At 46.3% G+C, this 9,765-nt stretch overlaps 1 protein-coding gene across 1 annotated transcript in view; it reads left to right on the top strand.

Moving 5' to 3' along the window:
* Positions 1-9,765, top strand: part of LOC132466490 (X-linked interleukin-1 receptor accessory protein-like 2) — a 152,263-nt gene that overhangs the window by 138,234 nt on the left and 4,264 nt on the right. The gene's annotated exons all lie outside the window — the stretch shown is intronic.

Here is a 9,765-nt window from a genome sequence, read left to right on the forward strand (position 1 = left end):
ATCGATTAGTTTGGTCTGATTTTGTATATGCATGGTGTGAGGGGGAGACGGATGGATGGTGGGATGGATGGGGGGGGGTTTAGGTGGAGGACAGGGATGTGAGATAAAGTATCAAGACAAGGTCTGTGAAGATGATAGCCGTTACCTGCCTATTGCTGCTGCTGATGTGCTTCTCCTCTCCGTCTGAGTGCCACGAGTGATCTGGCCTTCAGTGTCTTGGGCTGGCAGGCCAGGAGTGAGGTCTGTTCAAATCATACACAAACTCTCTGGGCGGACGGAGATTGCATAGAGAGACAGATATTCATTCTGCTCTTTTTGGGTGAATTGCCCTGATATTGGCACAGTAAAAACGAAAGCTGCAGGCGGAAAAGAAAACCCTTCATGTATATCTTGTAAAATACTACAGAAGCAATTCTGGGAGTAGTGACCTTCAGTGAATGCCTGTTTAAATTGAGCAATTGTCCAACCAGATAGCTGTTGTTGTCTTTCAAAGTGTCCAGGCAAGGCAATGTTTTGGAAGGTGTTTGGGATCACAAGGCAGGCAGGAGAAACAGAAGAGCTGAGGCACAAAGATATTTAGCTTTTTATTCCCAGAAATAATAGGTTTAACAGAAATGTCAGCAGCAACACAAGATAAAGGGATTAAAAAAACAGAATGTTCTGGTGTCTTAACTTATATAATTACGATGTTTGTGAGCCAAACCAATGGATCAGAGTACTGCTGCCACAGCCTGCTGGGTAGACACATCTAATGTAGATACAGAAGGTAGTTTGGTTTAAAATGAAGGAGGGCTAAAGAGATGAACTTGATGCTGAGTGGTTTTGAAAGGATGTTAGTCAAATGGGCAATGTCCATTCACTGTGTTAAGGGGCATGTTGCTGGAGATAGATAGAGAGTCTATGGCCCCTATCTTGCATCCGGTGTATTTGCCTTCCTCCACTGACGCATGTGTCGTTGCTAGTTTGCGACTGGCGCAGAGCGTTCTTTTCCCTCCACCGCCACGCGCCTCAATGATCTTGCGCCCCAAGGGGCGGTTCAGCGAAAGGAGGAGGCGTGTTCTGGCGCAAACGTTCCCTGGTGCTATTTTGCAGTTTCAGAAAACAATTGCGCCACAAACCAGGAAATACCTGGTTTAAAGTCAGTGGCGCGTTGTTCAGATGCTATGTCAAGGGCGCATGCATAATGTTGCTTGTGCACCTCGCGCAAACACTTTGCTTCTACCTTATAGCCACACATTCTTGGTAAATTATTTGGGAAAGAACAGCTGATACAGAGGTAATAAGATAATAATGTACTTTTAAATCAATGCATCTGCAAACACTGTACAGCAAACACATATTTTCTTGACACAGACATCGTGTACAAGCCCATAACTTTTAGGATTGATGAGTATTTGATCGTGAGAAAACATTGTTTTACCGCGATTGAGTATTAAAAAGAATGAATGAATGCGGGCGCGCGTGTATGTATGCGTAAAATAATTGATGAAAGTGGGCGAAGTTAATTACGGGTAATTAGGCTACTTCAGACCAACCCTTTTTAGATATGCGCCAGGCGCAAGAGTCATTTATGCGCCGGTAAAATAGCAACATCGCCATAGAACCGCCCACAAAGCTAGTTGCGCTAGGCGCTTCTCACTTGCGTTTCAGACCGTTAAAATAGGGCCCTATGTGTGTGTGTGTGTGTGTATTTTTTGTGTGTATGTGTGTGTGTGTGTGTGTGTGTGGGGGGGGGTAACCCAAGGATCAATATGAAAATGAGACTGAGCAATCATTAAAGGAAATTACATTCACTGGTTGGCCATTAAATGTGGAAAATGACAATGCCTGTGAGTTGTGCGTGTATGCGTGCGTGTGTGTGTGTGAGTATGCATACGCCGGTTGTATAGTGTTTGTGCTTGTGTATATGTTTGTTGTGTCTGTGACTGTGTGTGTGTGTATCTTGGTGTGTGTATGTATCTATGTGTGTTGTGTCTGCGTGGGTGTATGTATGAATGTTGTGTCTGCGTATGTGTCTGTGTGTATGTATGTGTGTTGTGTCTGTGTGTGCGTGTTTGAGTGTGTGTGTGCCTGTTTGAGTGTGTGTGTGTGTGTGTGTGTGTGTGTGTTTGTATGAGGGGGCAGAATAGATGACAGAAGGACCGCGAGGTGAAGAGATGGATGGGGAGAAATACAAGAGGCTAAAAGGACAGCAGGAGGGGGAAGAAGAATGAGCTTGAAAAATGCGAAGATGGGTGATGGAGGGAGGAGCACAGAGAGGGAGATATAGATGGAGATAGATGAACGGGGGGGGGGGGGAGGCAAACGAGGGAGGAAAGATTGGAATGCAGAGAAATGGGAGGGAAACCGGGGACAAAAATCTAATTTCTGGGAATGCATGAGAATCCAATGTTGTGCATGGGTGTTCCATGCTCTATCCATCCAACCCCCCACGCCACAATGTCCTCGTAAGTCGTCTACTAGGATAACCAAGACCTATAGACTTTGCTTTGCTGTGAGCCAATATTTCACCGAACTCGCTGCTCCGAGAGAGCCGCTGTATTCAATGCCTCTCCGACCACAACAAGGTCCGCTATTCGGTCGCGTGAAACACAAAGCACAAGGCCTCCCCCTCTCACTAAATGAATTTTTGTAATGCACTTAATCACCAAACATGTCATATAATGAAGGTCAAAAACGATTCAAACAAGATAAACACAGGCTGAGCCCACGAGGAGAGAGAGCTAAAGCGAAGGCTTTGCTTTCTGTTACAGAAACAAAATAGCCCCCTTTCTGTGGTGGAAATGTCGATAGCAATTGAGCCTCACAAGTTCCTAATACTAAGTGACCATTCAGTGTCCCCCAGTTAAGGGGGGATGGAGGTGGAGACCCGGAAACATACACAGATAATACTGATTATTATACAGTCACAGATTCAGATGATACGGATTGTTAAACAGTTACAGATACAGATAACACTGATCAATAAACAGATACAGATACAGATGATACAGATTGTTATAGTCACAGATTCTGATAATAAAGATTATGAAACAGATACGGATGCAGTTAGTGTCGCTCGCTGCCCTACCCAATAGGTGCCCTTTCCTAACCAAAATACCCATCAGGAGAAAAGGTGTCGGGTTCATCCGCAGTGCGCTTCTAATGAGGCCTTCTGAGTGAAAGGTTTGAATGTGTGTCAGGGATGCCACTCTTCAGGGAGTTTGGAGTACTTATCAACTCGGCTTGTATTTCCTGACCTTTTGGAGGGAGGATGTCAGCAATTTGCCAGCAGTTGCCTTCGGCCTTTTAGTCATTCTCTGAGATTAGTATTTGTATTTCATGAGACAATTGATAAAATGTCATGCTATCGTTATAACCCAGAGCCGTATGATGTGAGATGATTAGGGTGCACTGGACTGTGCCGGTCAATATCTTTCATGAAGACTAACGTTCTTGGTTAAGATTAGCAAGAACATTGGAAAATGCCAAATATGTACAATGAACATTTTTAGCTTTTAGGGCACACTTTCAAAACAGGTTTTTCTTCATGCAAAGCTTGAGCGATGCAAAGTTTTTTTGTATCTATTTATCTGAACACACCATAGGTTAATTGTGTAGCAAGCCGGGTCAACGTTGCCGTTGTTGCTCTGTGGTACTGATCGGGATGTTAACGTACCAGTCTCAGCTAAATATACACAAAGATAGTACAGAGGTCTGCAAAATCTATTCACCCGGATTGATATTGGTACCCTATCTTAGTTCACTATTTTTCTATTAACTGGAGCGTACTTAGACTGAATCAAATAATTCCATCAACAATAAAATGAAGTAAAAAAACATGAATATATTCTTTCTCTAAACCCAAATACCTCTTGTGCTACTGGACACAAAGGACCTTGCAATGTTCTTTTCAGAAGCATCAAGGAACTGAATGAATGTCCAAAACAGGTTAGGCCAAGGGATGGGCACGAGTAGTAAATTCCAAACTCGAGTGATCGAATGAATTCCTCGAGGATCAATCGAGTACTCGTTTAAAACAAATCTATTTTTAGAATGCAACGCATCTGCAGCAGGAATTGGCCTAATGATGAACGGCAATATTACCAACCAAACATGTAATGCTTATTCTCAATCAAAACAGTCAAGAGATCAGAGTATTCATTATATATTTTGCCAAACGTTCAAAACACATTTTCCTTGCAAAAATAAATATGCGTCTCACAATTTAATCACGTCGAACAAAGGCCTGTAACGTTTTTTAAAAAAAAAACGAAACAAGTAGCCTAACATTGCAAATAATTTAAAGCTGCAAATAAAACGGCAGCAAATGAACTAAAAAAATACTCAGCGCTGTGATCTTCTCTACACGGCCGGGATTACAGCTGCGTCTTGCGGCGGTGAAAATAACCGACACACTTGGTTGCTGCGGGTCTGCTTTCCCGAACTCACCGTTGTGTTTCGGGAGCATATGTTGCCGCATAGTACTTGTAGTAGGCTACTCTGGTAGCTCAATTTCGTTTGGCATATTTGACATTTCACCTTATGATCTCCTATTTCTGTAAAGTATTTCAATACTTCGCTGCGCTTTGCTCTAACCGCCATCTCTTAACTTTTGAATTCTGGCATTGTGCACACACGGAACGGCACGCGCCGCACAGAAAGTTTATACATTTCATTTGCTTTGTGCACGGCACGCGCCAGTGGTGCCACACAGAAAATGTACACATTTGCTTCAGAAAACTTGTCTGTGTGTGTATATGCAAACTCGAGTTCACCAACCGAGTTCATTTGTAACGAGGAGTACTCGAGTAATCGATTCCTCACGCCAATCCCTAGTTAGACCCATTCTAAATGAGATGGTGGAAGAAAAGTGAACAGTTTTTCCAGCAGAAGAGGTGGTTGTATGGCGATGTCCTGTCCCCTGCAGCTGCAGACAGCCTGTACTGGTCTTACTCCTAAAGTGCACACAACGTTGGCTACCTTTTTAACTCAATGTTTGGTTTGTTACACTTTCACGGTTACATGCTTTCGTCATTAACGATTCACGTGGACCTATGACTGCAATCTTTCCCCACAGCTTTTTATCAAACTCCCCCTAACAATACTTGGAGTCTTTAATAAGACCACAGGCTGAATGACCGAATCAAATTTTTGATATGTGTGAAGATCGATGCTCTATTTTGTGGTTCTGCCTGCGGGGCAGTCTTCCCCTGAGATGTTTCTAGTAAACGGGAAACACCTGTCACTCGTCCGCTTCAAAGGATGAATCTTCCCTCAACATATGGACTTTTTATTCACAAATTCATACACAGCGGGGGATACAGCACGCGTGCACGGGCACACACTATTAGCATATACACATGCACACACACACACCCAACCCCCCAGAAACACACACACACACACACCGGACACACGCACACACACATAAAACAAACACATCTATGTAGACCAGCATGCATACACAAACATGCACACATGCACACACGCACACACACGCACACACACACACACACACACACACACACACACACACAACACACACACACACACACACACACACACACACATGTAAAGACCACACATTTAAGCACCGTAATCCCCGACCATCTTACACACACACACCCTCACACACACACACACACACACACCCACACACTCAGTCACAGGGGTATTCTACTTAATGGCAGCCAAATGCTTAACCTTTTCCCTCTGTGTGACGGAGAGACGTAGTGAGGGAGAGAGACAGTGAAGTGAGGGGGATAATTAGCAAATAGAAAAAAAAGAGAAAGCAAAGAGGAAGAGTGGTGCCATTGTTGGCAGGTCCCAGAACACGCTGTAGCTCATGCCAACCAGCAAGCCACCCCCTGCTGGGCCAAGCCAGGCCAAACGCACCAGTCGCACCGACAGAAGGAGAACAGAGGGCTGCCTTTGACTTCGCCGATGCTTTGTTGTCAGGAGGAGGAGGAGGAGGTGGAGAGGAGAGGGGGAGGACGGTGAGGAGAGGAGGACAGAGACGAGAGGCGAGGGGGAGGAAAGAGAGGAGAGGAGAGAGAGGAGAGGAGAGAGGAGGAGAGGAGAGGGGAGGAACGGAGAGGAGCGGAGTGGAGAGAAGGAGGACAGAGAGGAGAGGGAGGAGAGGAGAGGGGGACAGAGAGGAGAGTAAAGGGTAGTTGAGGAGAGGGGAGGAGAGGAGAGGAGTGGAGAGGAGAGGAGGAGAGGAGGACAGAGGAGAGGAGGACAGAGAGGAGAGGGCGAGGACATTGATGCGAGGAGGAGTTGAGAGAGGAGGACAGAGAGGAGAGGAGATGAGAGGGGAGGAGGATGACAGAGTAGAGGAGTTGGAGAGGAGGGCAGAGAGGAGAAGAGGAGGATGAGAGGAGAAGGGGTGATAAAGAATGATTTGACAGTGGAGGAGTTAGAAGATAAGATCGTGTTGGACATGGGTCTGTGAGGTGTACACAGCATAGCAAAGATTAGCTGCTGATGCGACTGTGGGATTTATCTAACAGATATTCCAGGTCAAGGAGCAAATATACAAGGGATATATTTCCACAGGAAGAATGCTGCCGGAGAGCCGGATTGCTTTATTTATCAGAGTGATAAGTTGCTAACTTCCTCCAACTCCTTGATCTTTTGCCGTGCCGGGATAGCTTGTACATCTTTCAAATCCTTCAAGGCCGTGTTTTGCTTGTCATACCTGCGTACCTTCCTCTTTTCTTTTTTTAAGTGCAATGCTTGAATTCTGTAAAATGGTAAAATGCTCCATTCATTTTCCTTAAGCTAAACCTATCACGTTGAAGAGGCTCTTGAAGCGGATTGCAATTACTATTTAGTTAGTACATTTTGCATTTAGGTGATCTTGCTGACACGTTTATCCAAAGCGACTTCATTCGACACCATTCATTCATACATTTACACACCGACGGCGGAGTCGACCACGCAGGGCAGGACAGCCAGCTCGTCAGGAGAAGTCAGGGGTGAGGCGTCTTGCTCAGGGACACCTCGACACTCAGCTAGAAGGAGCCGGGGATCGTACTGGCAACCGTCAGGCTACCAGTCAACCCGCTCCACCTCCCGAGCTCCTGTCGCCCCATAGATACATAGACATTCATCGCACGGCGCGGCGACCCCGTTTTCCGTCCCGTTGAGCGACGAAATTCATCCGGAAGAGCGAATACCATACATGTGTGAAATGAGTGAACACCGCTGTCTGCTGAACCCCTTAAACGGGACTCGTGTGCAAAGAATAAAGAGGCCTGAAGCGATCGCCAGCCCCTAGGTGTGTGAGCATGGCTCAACGTGTGCCAGTAGTCCAGTCAGTCGACACACGTGTGCCCCGCTCGCTGCATCACGGACAAGGCCAGTCATCATCGCCGGTGACGAGTATTGATCTGTCGGGCTCGGTCTGCCCCCCCCCCCCGGGGAGCGCCATGGAGCTGTTAACAACAACACCACATCCCCCCAGCAGGACCCCCGGCAGGAGCACAGGAGGTAGAGCGGGGTTGATTGGTAACCGGAAGGTGGGGGCGGTTCGATCCCCTAGTGTCGAGGTGTCCCCCGGGCAAAGACGCCTCACCCTGACAGCCCCTGACGAGCACCGCTGTCTTCCTGCGTGGCTGACTCTGCCGCGAATCTGTGATAAAGGGTTGTGAGTCGCTTTGGGTAAAAGCGTCAGCAAAGAAAAAAACCGACATTTAAATTGCGAATGTTAACTGTCTTGGTGAGATTCATACAGACAAAATTCATATCACATCTCTGCCAAAAAAAGACCCCGGTAGGCAATTTATTGATAAATGGTAAGTCGTATTATTTCAAAAGAAGCTTGAGGTGCATCATTATCAACCCACAGATAGAAACGCCAAATTATTCCATTGAAGATTATTTGTATTAAATATGCAGTTTGTGCAGAAATCATAAACTCCCAATAGTGTTTATTTCATTTACCTGTGGGTGAAAGTTCAGCTGAACCTGCTTGATGCACGCATGTTGGTGTGTGAGTTGTGTGTCTATGTACGTTTGCAGGCATGTGCATCTGTCAGTGTGTGTGCGTGTGTGTGGGGCGGGGGGGTGGTGGCGTTCGTTAGACAGATTGATGTCCAAACGTATCCCTGGCTCGGTCCAGGTGTAAACATGGAGCCTGCTGGCCAGGATATATCCCCCTCTATTAGCAGCATAATTCAACGCACCCCGCAGCAGTCTGCCCGGGTTGTCGGAGGGTAATTGCATTGAGGAGCGCGCTTGATTTATCGATGGGGAGAAAGACAGTTGGATACATGTTGCTTATTAAGATTAATTATTCTCCATTTTGGTAATTAGAATTTGCTTTCTGAGAACCGCTCTTGAATATGAAAGTGTCCTCGCACACATCTAAGAAGCACGCTGGAAAGGAGCTCTTGCCACGCAGACCTCCTCGGGTGAATATTTAGACTGTTTAAGCAATGATGCTCACATAGATACCTTGAACAAATATGAATCCTCACCATGGAATGGCAGCACACAGGTCAATCGTTGGGGAAGTAAAGATACTCTTGGCTGCACACGGCACACGGCCATACATAAATGGCGTTTTTTTTCAAATTAGAGCGTGTGGCCCTGAAGTGCTGGCAGCACTAAATTGACTGGGACTATTCTGAGGCTGCTGCTCAATGAGCTTGTAGAGCACTCTCCCGGGCGCAGAGAGAGTGAGAGAGCTGTGAAAGCATGGCTTTCAGAGAGAGGGAGCGAGCGAGAGAGAGGGAGAGAGAGAGAGAGAGAGAGAGAGAGAGAGAGAGAGAGAGAGAGAGAGAGAGAGAGAGAGAGAGAGAGAGAGAGAGAGAGAGAGAGAGAGAGAGAGAGAGAGAGAGAGGGAGAGAGGAGAGGGAGAGAGAGAGAGAGAAGAGAGAGAGAGAGAGAGAGAGAGAGAGAAGATGAGAGAGAGAGAGAGAGAGAGAGAGAGAGAGAGAGAGAGAGAGAGAGAGAGAGAGAGAGAGAGAGAGAGAGAGAGAGAGACTCTTTTAATGGCATTACGAGGACTTTGACTTCAAGAGTTGTCAGCACAACCCCTGAGTGACCAACCCCACCACATAATACATGCATACACACACACACACACATACACGTTAACTCAAACCCACGCAGCTAATCAAATATGAAGAAACATTTAATGCAGTATGTAATGAAGGAAAGCTCAATGGCACAGGCTGCTCTCATGCCTCCAAGACAAAAAAAATGTAAACGAACAATAAAGTAATTACATATTCTTTATCTTGCATATAGCGCACGTTTGAAGGGAGAAAAATAAATATGTAGAGGGATTGGAAGGAAATTCCTCCAAAAGTATGAACCACTGGTAGATGGAGAGAGCCTTGATGGATGAACGGGTGGGTGGTTGCATGGGGTGGCTGGATGGTGGGTGAATAAATAGGCAGTTGATACATTCAGTTCAGCACTCAATTTGGTAGCGTTAACTCCAACACAATACAAAGCACACTCACACACAAACACACACACACTCACACACACAGTTACACCTTTGATGGGATAAGTGGCTGAGATCCTCTTAGATGAGGGGTTTTGGTTTAGGGGGCCAGGAAGGTGAGTGTTGTGTGTTGTTGGGAGGGGGGGGGGGGGGGGGGGGGGGGTGGGGTGGGGAACACCAAGGAGAGTGAGAGACATCGAGAGGAGACGGAGGGGAGAGAGTGAGAAAAGTGCTTCTATGTACCGAGGAAGAAAAGACGTAGATCGATGCTGCCTTTGTGGGTGGATGATGAGTGTGTTTATTCAGCTAGAGGTGAACTTGAA

Source organism: Gadus macrocephalus, chromosome 10 (assembly GCF_031168955.1).
Source record: "Gadus macrocephalus chromosome 10, ASM3116895v1".
Taxonomy (NCBI): domain Eukaryota; kingdom Metazoa; phylum Chordata; class Actinopteri; order Gadiformes; family Gadidae; genus Gadus; species Gadus macrocephalus.